Source organism: Myxocyprinus asiaticus, chromosome 41 (genome assembly GCF_019703515.2).
Source record: "Myxocyprinus asiaticus isolate MX2 ecotype Aquarium Trade chromosome 41, UBuf_Myxa_2, whole genome shotgun sequence".
Taxonomy (NCBI): Eukaryota; Metazoa; Chordata; class Actinopteri; order Cypriniformes; family Catostomidae; genus Myxocyprinus; species Myxocyprinus asiaticus.
The window spans coordinates 33,443,578-33,461,511 of NC_059384.1; the positions used below are offsets into that span (position 1 = coordinate 33,443,578).

The following is a 17,934-nucleotide window of genomic DNA, read 5'->3' on the forward strand; positions in this document are numbered from 1 at the left end:
TCAGTTGAATGCCACTTTGGTGAATAAAAGTACCAATTTCTTTCCATAAGAGCAAAATCTGTACATTATTCCAAACATTTTGCTCCAAGTTAATTATATATATATATATATATATATATATATATATATATATATATATATATATATATATATATATATATATATAGTATTTGACTGATACTAAACATACAGTACTGATTTTTATTTAATTTATTCTTTATTTAAATGGTCAGCAATTGACTTATACTAAACAGTAATACTGATGTTTATTAAGCTATTTATTGTATTTTTATTTATTCTTTATTTTCTCAGTGTTCATTTCTAGAATTTGTTGACAATGAATAATAATAATGTCAAATATGCTTTGATAAAAATATATGTTGAAGAAAGCAGCCTTCGGAGTACCTTTGCATAGTCATTTCGGTGCAAAATCTGTGAAATATACACATAGAAAAGGTTTGTTTTCATTCCAGCTCAAAAATTTAATATATCGGCCACCATATTGGTAATCGGTGAATTTTCCCCCTCTAAAATCTGTATCGGTCTCAAAAAAAATCCCATATCGGTCGGGCTCTAATTTATATATATATATATATATATATATATATATATATACACACAGTGGTGTGAAAAAGTGTTTGCCCCCTTCCTGATTTCTTATTTTTTTGCATGTTTGTCACACTTAAATGTTTCAGATCATCAAACAAGTTTAAATATTAGTCAAAGATAACACAAGTAAACACAAAATGCAGTTTTTAAATGAAGGTTGTTATTATTAAGGGAAAACAAAATCCAAACCTACATGGCCCTGTGTGAAAAAGTGTTTGCCCTACCTGTTAAAACATAACTTAACTGTGGTTTATCATACCTGAGTTCAGTTTCTCTAGCCACACCCAGGCCTGATTACTGCCACACCTGTTCTCAATCAAGAAATCATTTAAATAGGACCTGCCTGACAAAGTGAAGTAGACCAAAAGATATTCAAAAGCTAGACATCATGCCGAGATCCAAAGAAATTCAGGAACAAATGAGAAAGAAAGTAATTAAGATCTATCAGTCTGGAAAAGGTTATAAAACCATTTCTAAAGCTTTGGGACTCCAGAGAACCACAGTGAGAGCCATTATCCACAAATGGCGCAGCGACAGTGACGACTCATCCAAGAGGTCACAAAAGACCCCACAACAACATCCAAAGAACTGCAGGCCTCACTTGCCTCAGTTAAGGTCAGTGTTCATGACTCCACCATAAGAAAGAGACTGGGCAAAAATGGCCTGCATGGCAGAGTTCCAAGACGAAAACCACTGCTGAGCAAAAAGAACATTAAGGCTCGTCTCATTTTTGCCAGAAAACATCTTGATGATCCCCAAGACTTTTGGGAAAATACTCTGTGGACTGACAGACAAAAGTTGAACTTTTGGAAGGTGTGTGTCTCATTACATCTGGTGTAAAAGTAACACCGCATTTCAGAAAAAGAACATCATACCAACAGTAAAATATGGTGGTGGTAGTGTGATGGTCTGGGGCTGTTTTGCTGCTTCAGGACCTGGAAGACTTGCTGTGATAAATGGAACCATGAATTCTGCTGTCTACCAAAAAATCCTGAAGGAGTATGTCCGGCCATCTGTTCGTGACCTCAAGCTGAAGTGAACTTGGGTTCTGCAGCAGGACAATGATCCAAAACACACCAGCAAGTCCACCTCTGAATGGCTGAAGAAAAACAAAATGAAGACTTTGGAGTGGCCTAGTCAAAGTCCTGAGCTGAATCCTATTGAGATGCTGTGGCATGACCTGTTCATGCTTGAAAACCCTCCAATGTGGCTGAATTACAACAATTCTGCAAAGATGAGTGGGCCAAAATTCCTCCACAGCGCTGTAAAAGACTCATTGCAAGTTATCGCAAATGCTTGATTGCAGTTGTTGCTGCTAAGGGTGGCCCAACCAGTTATTAGGTTTAGGGGGCAATCACTTTTTCACACAGGGCCATGTAGGTTTGGATTTTGTTTTCCCTTAATAATAACAACCTTCATTTAAAAACTGCATTTTGTGTTTACTTGTGTTATCTTTGACTAATATTTAAACTTGTTTGATGATCTGAAACATTTAAGTGTGACAAACATGCAAAAAAATAAGAAATCAGGAAGGTGGCAAACACTTTTTCACACCACTGTATATATATATTATATATAAAATGTGTTTGAGATGTGAGATCCAGCTTTTGATTCTTAGGACCATTGAGGGACACATACACAACTATTACACAAGGTGCAAACATTCACTGATGCTCAAGAAGGCAACACACTACTATATGCATATTTTACTTTATGTAAATACCTGTTATGTAGATTCTGAAGGGCAGTACTAAAAAATAAAAAATCTTTTATCTCTTATATTTGTATAAATTCTGATAGGGGTGTGAAAACTTATGAGACAAAAAAAGGAATGCAAATTCGAGCATTTTATAAGCACAGGCGCCATCATGTCTTCTCTTATCCAACACCTCGATGACACACATCCACAGCACCCCCAAAAGGACTCAATTGTAACTGCAAGATTTGGAGAGAGATTCAGAGGGAAAATACATTGTAATTCAGCGCTGCTCACGGCAGGCAAATGCGGAAAGGAAAATACATTTACGATATTAGAGTAGTGATTTTAATACTTGAGTAGCTGGTGCAGAATGATTACTCATGCACATCTCTAGTTTTTACGAGCCACATCAGTGAGGGGCAGTCAGCGCAACTCATCAAATTCTCAAGCAGTGCAGTCACAGAATGAGGGCCTGTTCTTGACAGCTGAAGCAAAACAGAATGCAGGGATCTCCAGACATGACTTTCAAAGTTCCAACTCCTATTAACTTAACACAGCATCCTAAAACGCTGCGTTTATAATGCTGAAAACCAGTGAGACACTCCAAAAGCTTCTGTCTGATGCATATGTACATGGACCAACTAGGGGTGGCTATATGAAAAAATTATATGTCACATTATGAGTAACTTTATATCATGGTAATGCTCAAAGCATTCTTTGGTTTTGACGCAAACGCTTAGTGTCTGCGCACAGTTGAATGTTACCCTTTTAAAGTGTACTTCATTTGACTGTGCATGCATAATGGGCTGAGCGATATGGCTACAAAAATTGTATCTCACTACTTTTCAGCCTGTTGACAAGATTCGATATACATCTTGATAATTATGTATTTGCTCTGAAATGGTTCAAAATGTATTTTTTGTTTGTTTTTTTATTTCTTTTATCAGAGGAACAATTATTTAATCCAAACAACCATTTAGCCAAGTAGATTCACTAGTATTTTATGCTAAATGAAGAGAAGGGAGAATTAAATCTAATAATTTAATTGATATGATACATAGCTCACTAAAAAGCATTATTTACCTTCATATATTTTTTTTGCAAATGAACAAGGTGTACAAAAACTACGTATTTTTTGGAATTCAGTTGAATACTGCATAATACAAAATTATTACTGTGGGACGCAGTCAAGGTTATTATTATAATAGAGTACTGAATTATCATTATTATTTTGAGGATTAGATTTGTTTTATAAATAGGGATGCATACTCAGGTGAAAAGGGTGAGAAAGTCATAGTAGGTGTTCTGGATATACATTTTTAGTTGATGTTTTTTTTTTGCATTTAAAGTTTTTAAAGTGTCTAAGCTTAAACAAACCATTCCAAGTGATTTTAACAGGTAAATGAAGAACATTTTACCAAACAATATGGGCAAATTAGATTGAAAAAAAGTGACTTTAGCTGAAAGGCAAGTAGTTAGTATCCCTGTATATAATAGTAATATACTTATGTCCTATTTAATTCACCTTTTCCTTGAGCTTTTATTTTGACACTGAAAGTACTCCGTGTATTTGACAGTTTACAATGTTCCACATCTGATGAAACACTGTCATCTCTTTCTTTCCTGTTATACTGTGTAGAACAAATTTGTATAATAACTTGTATGCTTGAATCTGCAGTCCTTTTCTTTCACAATGCAAGTGAACTGCTAAAAAAGCACAAAAAATATGAGCCCACCCTCGCGTCACTCGATTATTCTGAAGCGTACACTGACCATGTTTTTCTGTCTTTAATCAATGCCTTTTGCCATTTTTACATATTACCATAACGCCATTTTTATGCTATTTTTATAAATTGTAAAGCCCTGAAGTATCGTGAAATTCCTCTACTGATGCACTCTTAATGAAACTAAATGGCCAAATAAAAGTGCTTTAGAATCACTGCAATATTGACAATAGTGCCCGACCGATATATCGGTATCGGCGTATGTTTACCGATATGCGCAGATATGAAAACTTTTTTTCAGAACATATAATGCAGAAAACAATGCTTTATATGGTGTCAATGGTGTCATAACATAGTTTGTCCAGCAGAGTACGCTCCATCTCTGTCACTGTTTATTAGAGCTGACTCTGAGCTGACGGTGGTTCTGCTGACGGTGTGGAGTTAGGCGGTGCAGAATTGAGCGGTGTCTTCTCGGTAAGTTGCTAACTAATTTGTGAAATACATACTGGAAAGTTAATAAACAATGACCCCATCATTTTCCCTTTTCAATATTACTAATATAACATTAACCCTGTCCCTGACAACCATGTCACTCATGTTTATCACATCTGTTTGCTGTGTTGGCCAGCTATAGTTTGTCAGTGTAGTCAGTAATGTAACAGATTGAAAGGTAAACATCAGAGCATCTATTTGCAGCTCAGCACAGAACGGTGCAGTGGTGGATTGTGTCTGTTGAGTGTTGATTTCACGCTACGTTGTTACCTAGTTGGTGAGATGCAATGCTGGTCCATCTTTTACTCTCTGTGACAACGAGCTTATAGCTAACTAGCTAACCGCGTAGCTACTTTCATTGCTTGTCAGCTGAGTGGAAGCTAATGTGTAAACATGTATTCACCAAACTGTTTTGTTTAGGATTCACAGTTTGGTAACCCCTTCAACCAAACAATTCCAGTTGTTGCATTTATAAAATGTACGATTTAAAAGTCTGCTTTTCCACCGTTGAAAGTTTCCCCTGAACTTGTATAGCAGAATACGTTGTAACACTGCTGCCGCTGTTTATCTCGGCAGGTGTAAATGCTTCTCGTTTTACAACCTGCCCCTAACTGACTTGCAGTATTAATATAGTCAGTATTTGACTGGTACTAAACAGTACTGATGTTTATTTAGCTATTTATTTTATTTTTTATTTATTCTTTATTTAAATGGTCAGCATTTGACTGATACTAAACAGTACTACTGATGTTTATTTAGCTATTTATTTTATTTTTATTTAAACGGTCAGCATTTGACTGATACTAAACAGTAATACTGATGTTTATTTAGCTATTTATTTTTATTCTTTATTTTAATGGTCAGCATTTGACTGATACTAAACATACAGTACTGATATTTATTTAGCTTTATTTTATTTTTATTTATTCTTTATTTAAATGGTCAGCAACTGACTGATATAGTAAATAACATAAACTCTTATTTAACACTATATTTACTACATTTATATTTACTAAAAATAATATAAAATATAAAAATATAAAATAATATTGTATTTTAAATAAAATTGTAGTAATTTATTTGCACATGAAGAAACTGTTACGATATTAGGAAAAAGGAAATAACAGTACACACAGTAGTCCAGCAACCATGGATGGCATGTCCACGTTAGCAGTCACATTTACTCAAAAAATACAGAATCAAACCAATTGTACATACAGCGCATAGTGAATAAGACATCTACTTACAGCACACGTGAAGCACTTTTACTTTAAGGTTGCACTCACGCACTCGTGCGGATCCAGCGCGAGCACCAATCTACTTACAGTTTTTTCTCCCCTTTTCTCCCCAATTTGGTATGCCCAATTCCCAATGCGCTCTAAGTCCTCATGGTGGCGTAGTGACTCGCCTCAATCCGGGTGGCGGAGGACGAATCTCAGTTGCCTCTGCGTCTGAGACTGTCAACCCGCGCATCTTATCACGTGGCTTGTTGAGCGCGTTACCGCGGAGACCTAGCGCGTGTGGAGGCTTACGCTATTCTCCAGGCATCCACGCACAACTCACCACGCGCCCCACCAAGAGCGAACCACATTATAGCGACCACGAGGAGGTTACCTCATGTGACTCTACCCACCCTAGCAACCGGGCCAATTGGTTGCTATGGAAGCCTGACTGGAGTCACTCAGCATGCCCTGGATTCAATCTCCTGACAGTTTAAATGAGCTGGATCACCAGCTTGGATTGTCACAGTCTGACCGTCATGATTTGTGAATCAGAGGAACTTTTGATCCTGATCCTGAAGTTTTGATTCTGGCTGACAGAATACACGCTTCAGAGGAAGATATTAGATGAGTGCTCGACGGGAAGAAAACGCTGGATTTTCTTGAGGTTCGTGAATTACATCTGTTTAAACGAGATAGCTGCATATTTGCAGATGGTATATGATATCAGTTTTATTGACATTTGTCTTTTATCATAAGAAAAGTTACAGGGAACTTTTGAGGAGAGACTGTTAGAATACGTGCTTCAGAGGAAGATTTATGAGCGTTCCACAGGAAGCTGGATCTGCTGAAGTTGTGTAAGGTTGGTTTATTGGATATGCGCATATTTGCAGATGGTATATGATATTACTTTTATTGATATTTGCCTTTTTGTTATTAGAAAAGACAGTTAAAGTTACAGGGAACTGTTGAGGAGAGAGAGGGTGAATGAAACAGGTGAGCACGCGTCTGATATGTGGACCGTTTAAATGACACTGTGTTGCACACTGGTCTATTATTGTATCGGCCGATACAGATAATTCAGAATATCGGACGATTTATCAGACTCGGTGATATATCGGTTGTCCACTACCCTGAATTCATGAGTGTTTGCAACTTAATCAACATCAGGGTGAAAAATATTTTACAAATATCATGAATTGGGTCAAGAATATTAAATGTCCTAAACAAAATTTGCATTGTCATAAAAATTTTCAAAATATTGATATTTAGGGATATGACAAAAAAAAAAAAAAAAGAAAAAATGTAAACTTCACACACAGTCAAATATTAATCATATTTAAAAACAAAATTGTTTGACTGTTTATTTATTTTTATAAATAATAATAAAAAAATGAGTGCACACACGTGCCAACATTTTCTTTTTTTTTTTTTTTTTGAATTTCAGCTATTTTTTTTTTCCTACTGTCTCCGGACGGTAAAACCACATGACATATCTGACTTTAAGCCCCAGAATAATATCAAAGTGACTTTGAATTAAGTAATTGAAAACATGTTCATCATAAAAGAGGTGTATTGAAGACATTGTTTTGTTTAAATTGTATTTGTACCATATTTTTGAATAATTTAACAGGTCACTGACCTATTTGCGATTAATTTAATTAATCAGCATGTCATGCATTTAATTCAATTAAAAAATAATCGATTGATGCTGACTACCACACCTGGAGTCGCGAGTTCGAATATAGGGTGTGCTGAGTGACTCCAGCTAGGTCTCCTAAGCAACCAAATTAGCCCGGTTGCTAGAGAGGGTAGAGTCACATGGGGTAACCTCTTCGTGGTCGCTATAATGTGGTTCTCGCCCTCAGAGGGGGGCGTGGTGAGTTGTGCGTGGATGCTGTGGAGAACAGTGTGGGCCTCCACACGCACAATGTCTCCGCGGTAACGCACTCAACAAGCCATGTGATAAGATGCGCGGATTGACGGTCTCAGACGCGGAGGCAACTGAGATTCGTCCTTTGCCACCTGGATTGAGGCGAGTCACTACGCCACCACGAGGACCTAGAGCGCATTGGGAATTGGGCATTCCAAATTGGGGAGAAAATAAATAAATAATCGATTGATAGCCCTAGTAATAACATTTTCATGACAGAATTCGAAGAAATTTGCCTTTCTTCGTAATAAATTGCACCAACGAATTGTGCACAAAAAGACCAGGAACATGCATTAAGAAAGTAAATAGTCACTTTTCATTTCATCTTGACTTTAAATGGTCCTGCAACCTGAACGTGACAGATGAATTTTGAAAGCATTAGAAAAATGTTGTAAGAAATCGTTTTCAATGAATTATAGCCTGACACACTGCAGTCACTGTTTGGCATGTCATGTCAACTACCCATTTCCAACTGGAAAAAGCATCTTCTGTCCTGTACTAACTCCATATGTGATTAAAATCACTCACCACTTTCAGAAGGGAAGTTACAGGTGATGAAGAAGGCAAGTGAGAGGTGTTAGTTACACAACCAACCAACATGCCAAAGCAGAAGATGAACCTTGGGAATGAAGTAGGCTGGATTCAGAGAAACTAGTTAGTTATATCAGCTCTTATGTTGACTAGAGCAAGATGGCTGGAGCCATGTGAAAACAACACAACTTTCAGACACCAAACGTCGGTGTGACGTTTATTAAACACTCTGGACTGAAAGCAAATGGATATAAACTTTATCTTAGTACTTCCTTCATGACCTTTATGGTCCATCAGTAAGAAATGTAATACTTTTGTTTATTCTGAGGGTTGGAGGAGGCATTAGTTAAAGATCTCACTCAAATTAAAGACGAACCCCGCGAAATGATACATGTGCGCTGTCAGACGACTTACTTCATAACAATGTGTCATTATAATGTCACTACTGTAATGCTTCAATAACAATGTTTCAAAATATCAACGTTACTCTTCACACTCACACACGCTCCAACTATCGCCACTTTCCGCTGGCAAACAAAAACAACACCTGCTTTGCACTCTAAACATCGCAAAAGCCCGCGTTGGAGACAAACATCAACTATAAACACACACACAAATAAACACTGCAGAAACGCGCGTGAAATGCTGGAAGAGTGGCGAGTGCTTACGGAATTGATGCAATTCTCTTTTCCTTTCCAGCTTCCAGCCAACTTAATTCAGTGTGTAATCCAAGAAGAAACTTTTCCCAAAGCTCTCATGTGGATTAGGCGTTCGGTATGCTATTTCAGGTCGAAACATTCCTCATTTCGGTGAAAGAAACATAGTTTTCCTCGATTATATGAATTTTAAAGTTGTAGCGTTTACTCCATCATGGTGGCCATGTTTAAGAGAGACCGAAACACCGCCTGTCAGCGCATCGGACAAATAGACCCACGTTACTGTTTGAGACAATGTTACTGTTTTAAATTGAGCACAACTTACAAAGAACATTTATAAAACGAATACATGAGGTGTTTTGTCCTAGACGTGTATGCTATTTGTTGTAACAACTGCGCAGAGATACATTTTAAAAAGTCTCACGGACCCTGCGGAGTGATACATCGGGACGCGCTCAGGGTAGAAAGTCTCTTCGGTCGTCAGCGGCAGATGGTAAAACGCGGAACTGGAGTTCACTAACTGACTGGATTGAGTCCCTCATCGCCTATCAGCATACAAAGCTGTATTACTTCACTCAGGCCCTTTGATCAGGACATATCCCTGTCAGCAAATATTTTCACTTTTTACATCACACCTCTTACATGTCTGAAAATGTATGCATTTCAGATCAATCTCAATCAATGACTGAATGTTTATACAGCTTGTAAACTCGTTACTTTCGCTTTTTTGTAAGCTGTAGTTACAGGTGCATTTAAAAAAACAGTTATTATTTCACGCTATGTCCCCTATGGAGCTTTTTTCTGCCAATTTTAAATAAATAAATACAATGATAAAAACGAAAACCCCATTAACCACTTCGTTTCCACAAAGTATGTGACAATAATAATAATAATAATAATAATAATAATAATAATAATTTTCAGTGACAATGCATCGTCCTTGTCAAATTAAAAACTGAAATGCAATTGATGATTTGACATTCAATTTTCACTGCAATCTTGAGGCAAGACTGTCATTATTAAAATGAAAAGGTGAAAAAGATATTGCAAATTCACTTTTTTAAGTATTTTCTTAATATTTTAATAATAATAGTGACAGAATTTGTTTTTTCCAATTTCAATTTTCATTTATAAAGTCAACATGTAAATATGTTGCTTTTATTCTGCCAATTTTAAATAAATAAACACAATGATAAAAATAAAACTGAAAACCTCATTTCCATATTATTCATACAGAAAGTAAATTAATTATAATTATTTTAAATATGAAAATAAAAAATTTAATTACACTAAATTGCCATACTGTACATCCAATAAAGACTTTGTTATAAAGAAAACAGTAATGGGGGCCTGGAAGCTCAGCGAGTATTGATGCTGATTGCCACCCCTGGAGTCGCGGGTTCGAATCCAGGGCGTGCTGAGTGACTTCAGCCAGGTCTCCTAAACAACCAAATTGGCCCAGTTGCTAGGGAGGGTAGAGTCACATGGGGTACCCTCCTCGTGGTTGCTATAATGTGGTTCTGGCTCTCAGTGGGGTGCATGGTGAGATGTAAGTGGATGTAACGCACTCAACAAGCCACGTGATAAGCTGCACGGATTGACGGTCTCAGACGCGGAGGCAACTGAGATTCGTCCTCCACCACCCGGATTGAGGCGAGTCACTACGCCACCACGAGGACTTAGAGTGCATTGGGAACTGGGCATTCCAAATTGGGGAGAAAAATAAAACAGAAATAAGAGAAATACACACAAAACATGAATCTTAAAGGCACAAATTCCAAAGCTAGTTAAGGAGATTTTATTACAATTATTATTGGGTTATGTAAATAATAGCAGAAAGAGTCCCAACTTCACAGATATTCAGGGAGATCTTTCAAAAAAGTCAAAATATGATATTACGGAGGTCTATTTTGACCGATTTTTTATTTAAGTGTCTGTATTCTATTTATGATGGACGTAGTCTATCCATCCATATTTGCCATTTTAATGTTTTTATGCTATTAAAAAAATCAGTGCAGACATTTCTTTATTCCATTTACATATCAACTGCTCTTTTGTCCTCAGAATTACTGTATGTTCAACTTTCCATGGAACTGTGGAAGATAAATCAATGGTAAAGAAATACATATAATGTAAACAGTGTTTTATTTGTCCGTGCTTGATTGTGTGTGTTGTTTTCTTCTCATTAAAGGTGAAGGATTGTAGGGCAGATGTCCAGAGCCATGCAGGTGCAGGAGGAAATGAGCCGCTGCAGGGGCCTGAAAGAAGCAACAGTGTTTGAAAAGACAGTGTCTCACTCATGCTTTCATCAGCTCACTTCCACACATTTCCTCTTTCCCACTCACTCAATGATCCATACTGTGTGTGAGCACTGTGTGCAGGAGACTAGCTATAGTTATACAAGGGTATCCTCTGTGTTTAACAAGTAAAAAAGTTAGTAATATTTAGTCATTTTACCTCTGGTTCAACAAACACTTCAGAGCTTTTTAAGGGTTATTTTTACAATACAGAATCTTTTGAATCTTTAGAATTTTCACAATCTTTACAAGGGTTAAATAGTTAATAAGTAAATAATAATAATAATAGAAAAAAGAACAATAAACTATCACACTGTCCATCCAGCTCAGTGCTGAACAACAATTTTAATGATTACACAATGAGTTCAATAAATACAGTGATTTTCTGTTAGACATTATTGGTTGTACACCAAGTTCTCTTTTTCTTATAACAGAAATTATTTTTGTTTCATAGCAATTTGCAAATTAACCATTGGGAAAGATTTGTGAAACGGTTCGACTAATGCACTGAAAAGAACCAACTCAAAAGAATAATTTGCTCAAAAGCACTATATGGCTTGTGAGCAAGTTTTACTCTAGGAAAAAAAAAGAAAAAAAAAAAAATATATATATATATATACTATATTTCTTTCACCTTTCCATGACTTTTCCAGGTCTGAAAAAACACATTAAAAACCCTGACTTTTAATAGAAAACTTCAACTCTATTCATTAATAAATAAATTAATACACTTTAAAATAACTGAACATTTGCTTTTTCATAGTATTAAAATACTTTACAAAAATATATCCTCACATCAGTCAGTACGAGCACAAAAATATAAATCTATTTATTGTGAGGATAAATTTTAGTTGCTTTGAATGTGAAGAAAGGGGCAGTGTTCATCCCCAAATCCTGAGTGAAAACAACCTAATTATTCTTTTTTGTTAGCTGATGGAGTGCTAAGGCTTAATGCAAATACGGTATTCACAGAGTATACAGAGACTCTTTTAAAGCATCCTGCTGGTTAATGAGAGGATGTACAAAGCAGACATTTGTCTAATAATTAGTGGGAAGGTATTATGTGGAGATAAATAGTCCTGGAAAAAAAAATCATTTAGAAATCTTGAATCTACAGCCAAAATTATTGGATAAAATCGAAGCCAAACAGAAAGCCATTCTTGAATCATTTTTCTGCCACCAGGAACGTGCATGGGGAGTTGCCCACAAGCGTTGAGGTGAGCCTCTGGGTGAATTTATGAAATTATAAGTGACTTACATCAGTAAAGTATATGTGTTTTAGATTGTTTTGTGGTGTTTCAGTTTATGTAAAATTTCCGTTTATTTCGTAGTAGGTCAGGTAGGACTGTTAATCGGGTCTCCAGACCTTCATTATATCATTCATATCATTACATTCAGTCACATACTTCTCTATTTGAACCTATGTCATTTAATATATTCAAATCAGTAGGCTAATAATGTATCATGTTAAATAATCATTCAGTGGAGACAATTAAAGAACTATGAATTTCACTTTCCCAGCATATTTTTCCTGTCCATGCACAAAGTTCAAAATGTGAAATGTCCTGTGATGCTCTGTAAGAGTTGTCACTCACAGATCCAGAATCAGCTGGAAATCGCGAATTCGCTCGTACTTTATGCACGAGTGCTGAGTGTCCTACCGCTTTAAGAGACATGCTATAACACTGTAACACAACAAATAAAAGAGTTTCTGTAAAGCTGTACACTGTTAGACCTTACCTGCTTTTTTTAACAGCAACATACTGGCAACACTGTTGCTGTGTACAGTAATTTACTGATTACTGTAATTGGTAGCTGAGGTATATTACTGTAAAAAAATAATATGCACACACAGTAACTAGCTGTAATTAACCCATAGATTATTATTTTTATATTTATTAAGTGATAATGTTTAAGTCTTGAATTCATCACTCCCAATACTTCCCAAAATCTCCTTTAACTTTGTGGCAGTTCACATAAGATGCGTTCTTCTGCCCAAAACAGCATGAAGATTGAGCAGAAAGCAATGGAACAGTGAATGCACAGGTTTAAAAAAAATTTAAGAGTTGAACCACTTTCAACTTGAAGCACCATCTAAAAAAAAGCAACAAAAAACCAAACATCTTAAAACCAAAGGCGTTCCAATAGACCACAATTTTTAAAATAATGCAAACGGAAAGAAAGAACGAACATGTCCTATGAGAACAAGGCAAGGCAAGTTTATTTGTATAGTACATTTCATACACAATAGTAATTCAAACTGCTTTACATAGAGATGATAAAGAAAAAACAAGATACATAAAAGTACATTTTAAAATCAATTAAAAACAAGAAATAAATATAGCTGCAAGCAGCAATGACGGGCCCAACCACCATGGGTCCATTTCCATCCAGTGGCTTTCGGAAAACAATGCAAGGTGGACACATGCATTTGGCATTATTTTAAAATATTTTGAAGCAATTTGGGTAAATATAAGAGGACTATTTTAAAGTCTGTTGTAAGAGCCACACTTCCTGCTGCTAGGTGGTGGCGCTATGACCGTGACCTAAAATAGTCACATCCATGTGATTAGCCCCCAAGACTAAACATACATCTCAATTTTGAAAATCACACATTCCACACAGAAGATATTAGACACTTTCTGTTTCCCATTTTTCACCCTTAGTTGAATGCCTCACCATGGCAACACTGTTTGATATACACTATATTGCCAAAAGTATTCGCTCACCCATCCAAATAATTGAATTCAAGTGTTCCAATCACTTCCATGGCCACAGGTGTATAAAATGAAGCACCTAAGCATGCAGACTGCTTCTACAAACATTTGTGAAAGAATGGGCCGCTCTCAGGAGCTCAGTGAATTCCAGCGTGGTACTGTGATAGGATGCCACCTGTGCAACAAGTCCAGTCATGAAATTTCCTCGCTACTAAATATTCCACAGTCAACTGTCAGTGGTATTATAACAAAGTGGAAGCGATTGGGAATGACAGCAACTCAGCCACGAAGTGGTAGGCCATGTAAAATGACAGAGCGGGGTCAGCGGATGCTGAGGCGCATAGTGCGCAGAGGTCGCCAACTTTCTGCAGAGTCAATTGCTACAGACCTCCAAAGTTCATGTGGCCTTCAGATTAGCTCAAGAACAGTGCGTAGAGAGCTTCATGGAATGGGTTTCCATGGCCGAGCAGCTGCATCCAAGCCATACATCACCAAGTGCAATGCAAAGTATCGGATGCAGTGGTGTAAAGCACGCCACCACTGGACTCTAGAGCAGTGGAGACGTGTTCTCTGGAGTGACGAATCACGCTTCTCCATCTGGCAATCTGATGGATGAGTCTGGGTTTGGCAGTTGCCAGGAGAACGGTACTTGTCTGACTGCATTGTGCCAACTGTGAAGTTTGGTGGAGGGGGGATTATGGTGTGTGGTTGTTTTTCAGGAGCTGGGCTTGGCCCCTTAATTCCAGTGAAAGGAACTCTGAATGCTTCAGTATACCAAGAGATTTTGGACAATTCCATGCTCCCAACTTTGTGGGAACAGTTTGGGGATGGCCCCTTCCTGTTCCAACATGACTGCGCACCAGTGCACAAAGCAAGGTCCATAAAGACATGGATGAGCGAGTTTGGTGTGGAAGAACTTGACTGGCCTGCACAGAGTCCTGACCTCAACCCGACAGAGTACCTTTGGGATGAATTAGAGCGAAGACTGCGAGCCAGGCCTTCTCGTCCAACATCAGTGTCTGACCTCACAAATGCGCTTCTGGAAGAATGGTCAAAATTTCCCATAAACACACTCCTAAACCTTGTGGAAAGCCTTCCCAGAAGAGTTGAAGCTGTTATAGCTGCAAAGGGTGGGCCGACGTCATATTAAACCCTATGGATTAAGAATGGGATGTCACTTAAGTTCATATGCATCTAAAGGCAGATGAGCGAATACTTTTGGCAATATAGTGTATCAAAAATCTGCTCACAATTTTGCATCTTCAATGTCTTGGCATAATGTTGTCTAAATGTGGTGGCAGTCTCAAGAATCCCCTAGGAGGAGTATTTAAAAGTTCAGAGACTGCAATATTAAAAAAGTTGTCCGGCTTGATGAGTACTATATATGTACCAATTCTGGTGAATAAAGGTGAAAATGGGGGTGCTACAGAGGCCGTCTTACACACCCATTTTAAAGGGGGCACTACAGAGCCCCCCTAGATACCCATGTGTGAACTTTTGCCCAGTCCTAATGGCCGATGACTCTGATGTTTGTGCAAAATTTCATGCAAATTTTAAGCATGCTAAGTGCCTCAAAAACACCCAAATATCGGAAGGAATAATAACAATTAATGTGTTGCCATGGCAACACTATTTAAGATATCAAATATCCCTTGACAATTTTACATCAGCAGTGTCTTGACATTATTCTAAAGAATTTTGAAGCAATTCATGTAAAAATAAGAGGGATATTTTAAAGTCTGTTTAAAGTGCCATACTTCCTGCTGCCAGTTGGTGGCACTATAACCATGATCCATAATAGCTGCATCCATATGATCACCCCCATTGCTGAATTTTCATTAAAATCACACAATGCACGCAGAAGATATAATGCACTTCCTTTTTCCCATTTTTCAACATATATTTATTGCTTCACCATGGCGACACCGTTCAAAATATCAAAAATCTGTTCGCAATTTAGCATCTACAATGTCTTGGCATGATGTTGCACAAATTTGGTGCCAGTCACATGAATCCCCTAGGAGGATTATTTAAAAGTTCAGAGCCTGAGATTTTCAGAAAATCCAAAATGGCCGACTTCTGGTTGGGTGGAGCTAATGACTGTAAATAAGAAAGTTGTTCGGCTTGAGAACTATATATGTACTAATTTTGGTGACTGTAGGTGAAAATGGGGGTGCTACAGAGCCCCTCTTACATGACCTGCATTTTGCACAGCACTAATGGCCGACGACTCCACTGTGTGTGCAAAATTTCAAGAGTTTTCACACATGTTAAGTACCCCAAAAGTACAGAAAACCTTGAAAATGATAATAATAAATATAGCTGCAAGCAGTGATGATGGGCCCAAGCACTACGGCGCCATCGCCACCTGGTGGCTCTTGGAAAACAAAGCATGGTGGGTGCATGCATTTGAGAGGGTAAATATAAGAGGACTATTTTGAAAGTTGTCCGGCTTGATGAGAACAATATATGTAGCAAGTTTGGTACCCATAGAAGAAACTGACCACACCACTTTTGTCAAAAGGTGGCGATACAGAGCTCCCCAGCCACGCCCATGTGTTAACTTTTGCCCAGGCTTAATGACCAACAACTCTTATGTGTGTGCAAAATATCATGAAAATTCAAGCATGACAAGTATCTCAAAAACATGTGAATATACATACAAATATACAAAATCAACTGCAGATGAATAATTATCTATTTTTTTAGTAGGTATTGTTTAAAATCAAACTTAATTCTGGGATGCAAACTACTAACTTTCTGGTTACAGTCAACTGCTTTGAAGCTAATTTGTCCACATTTTTGGGTAAAATTTTCTACATTTTAACTAAAGCAACCAATAACTAAATCAAATGCATATCTGAACTGTTAACCTGGGAAGTAATTATTACAGATTGTTAGATGTTTTTTTTTTTTTTTTTTTTTTTTTTACTAAATCCAATTTCACAAGTCTTAAAATAATAAATAAAAATAATATTTGGCAGCATGGCATATGATTAAATGGCAGTAGAAAAGTTAGAAGTAGTTACAAGTAGTTAAAAGTCAAAATTTAACTAACTGTATAACTAAATATTAAACTGTTAATAATATTAGTTATACACCTTAATACCATAATACTGCGGTATTTTTTGTGATGGTTATCATACCATGAAAATCTCATACTGTTACACCCCAGTGTATACAAATGACACATTTTATTATTATTATAAAAATACACATTGGCCGGGTCACGTGACGCCATGCAAGAAGCAGACGTGTGAGCGACGAGCTCTGCGCACCTTGCTAAATTTTTTATTATTTTCATGTTATAATCTGGTGAAATTTGATACACCCAGTTACACATTTGCTCTTTGAGGCAAAACATGGCAAAGAAGTCAAAATTCTCGGGCTCTGGAGACATTAAAAGACACTTACGTGTTCAGGATGAAAGCCACGACAGGCCTACAGACCGGGAAATCGATTTGGATGGTGTGGCACGAGAGGAGATCCAGCGTCAGTTGTCCAACATGTCAGTGATGCTGACAAAGGTTCTTGCTGACTTGGAGGATCTCGCAGTAATACTTCGATTGATTACAGCGATGGAAATAAAATTCTCTGAGTTAGTTACAAGAGTAACTGATGTTGAGAGACGAATCGACTGTCTGGAGTCTTCGGAGAGGGGATTAACCGCTAATCCACCCGCAACCAAAGTTGATTTGGAACATCTCCTTGAAAAGCTTGAAGATCTTGAGAATAGAAGCTGCAGGAATAACGTTCGAATTGTTGGAATTCCTGAGCATGAGGAGGGCAGAGATATGGTGAAATTCCTAGATGAGCTTTTCCCGAGTCTGCTCAACATAACAGGACACAAGATGGAAATCGAGCGAGCTCACAGAGTCCCGGCTCGCAGATCTGCTGAGGGAGACAGGCCCCGATCGATTCTGGCCAAATTTCTGAGATCATCCGATAAAGATCTTGTGTTGCGACAGGCGAGGAGCAAAGGGAAGCTTTCTTGGAAGAACCATAATATTTTCTTGTTCCCGGACTTTGCGAGTTCGATAAGAGAGAAACGCAATC

The 17,934-nt window shown here is 37.4% G+C and overlaps 1 protein-coding gene across 6 annotated transcripts in view; it reads right to left on the bottom strand.

The window, feature by feature from the left end:
- Window positions 1–9,143, bottom strand: part of LOC127431841 (histone-lysine N-methyltransferase 2C-like) — a 257,762-nt gene extending 248,619 nt beyond the window's left edge. For 5 of the 6 annotated variants that reach the window (XM_051682434.1, XM_051682436.1, XM_051682435.1 and 2 more), the window contains exon 1: window positions 8,877–9,142. The gene's annotated coding sequence lies outside the window, so the exon portion shown is untranslated. Of the gene's footprint in view, window positions 1–8,876 lie in introns of all 6 variants that reach the window. The other variant, XM_051682432.1, reaches the window with a different exon arrangement.
- Between the last annotated feature and the right edge of the window lie 8,791 nt (window positions 9,144–17,934).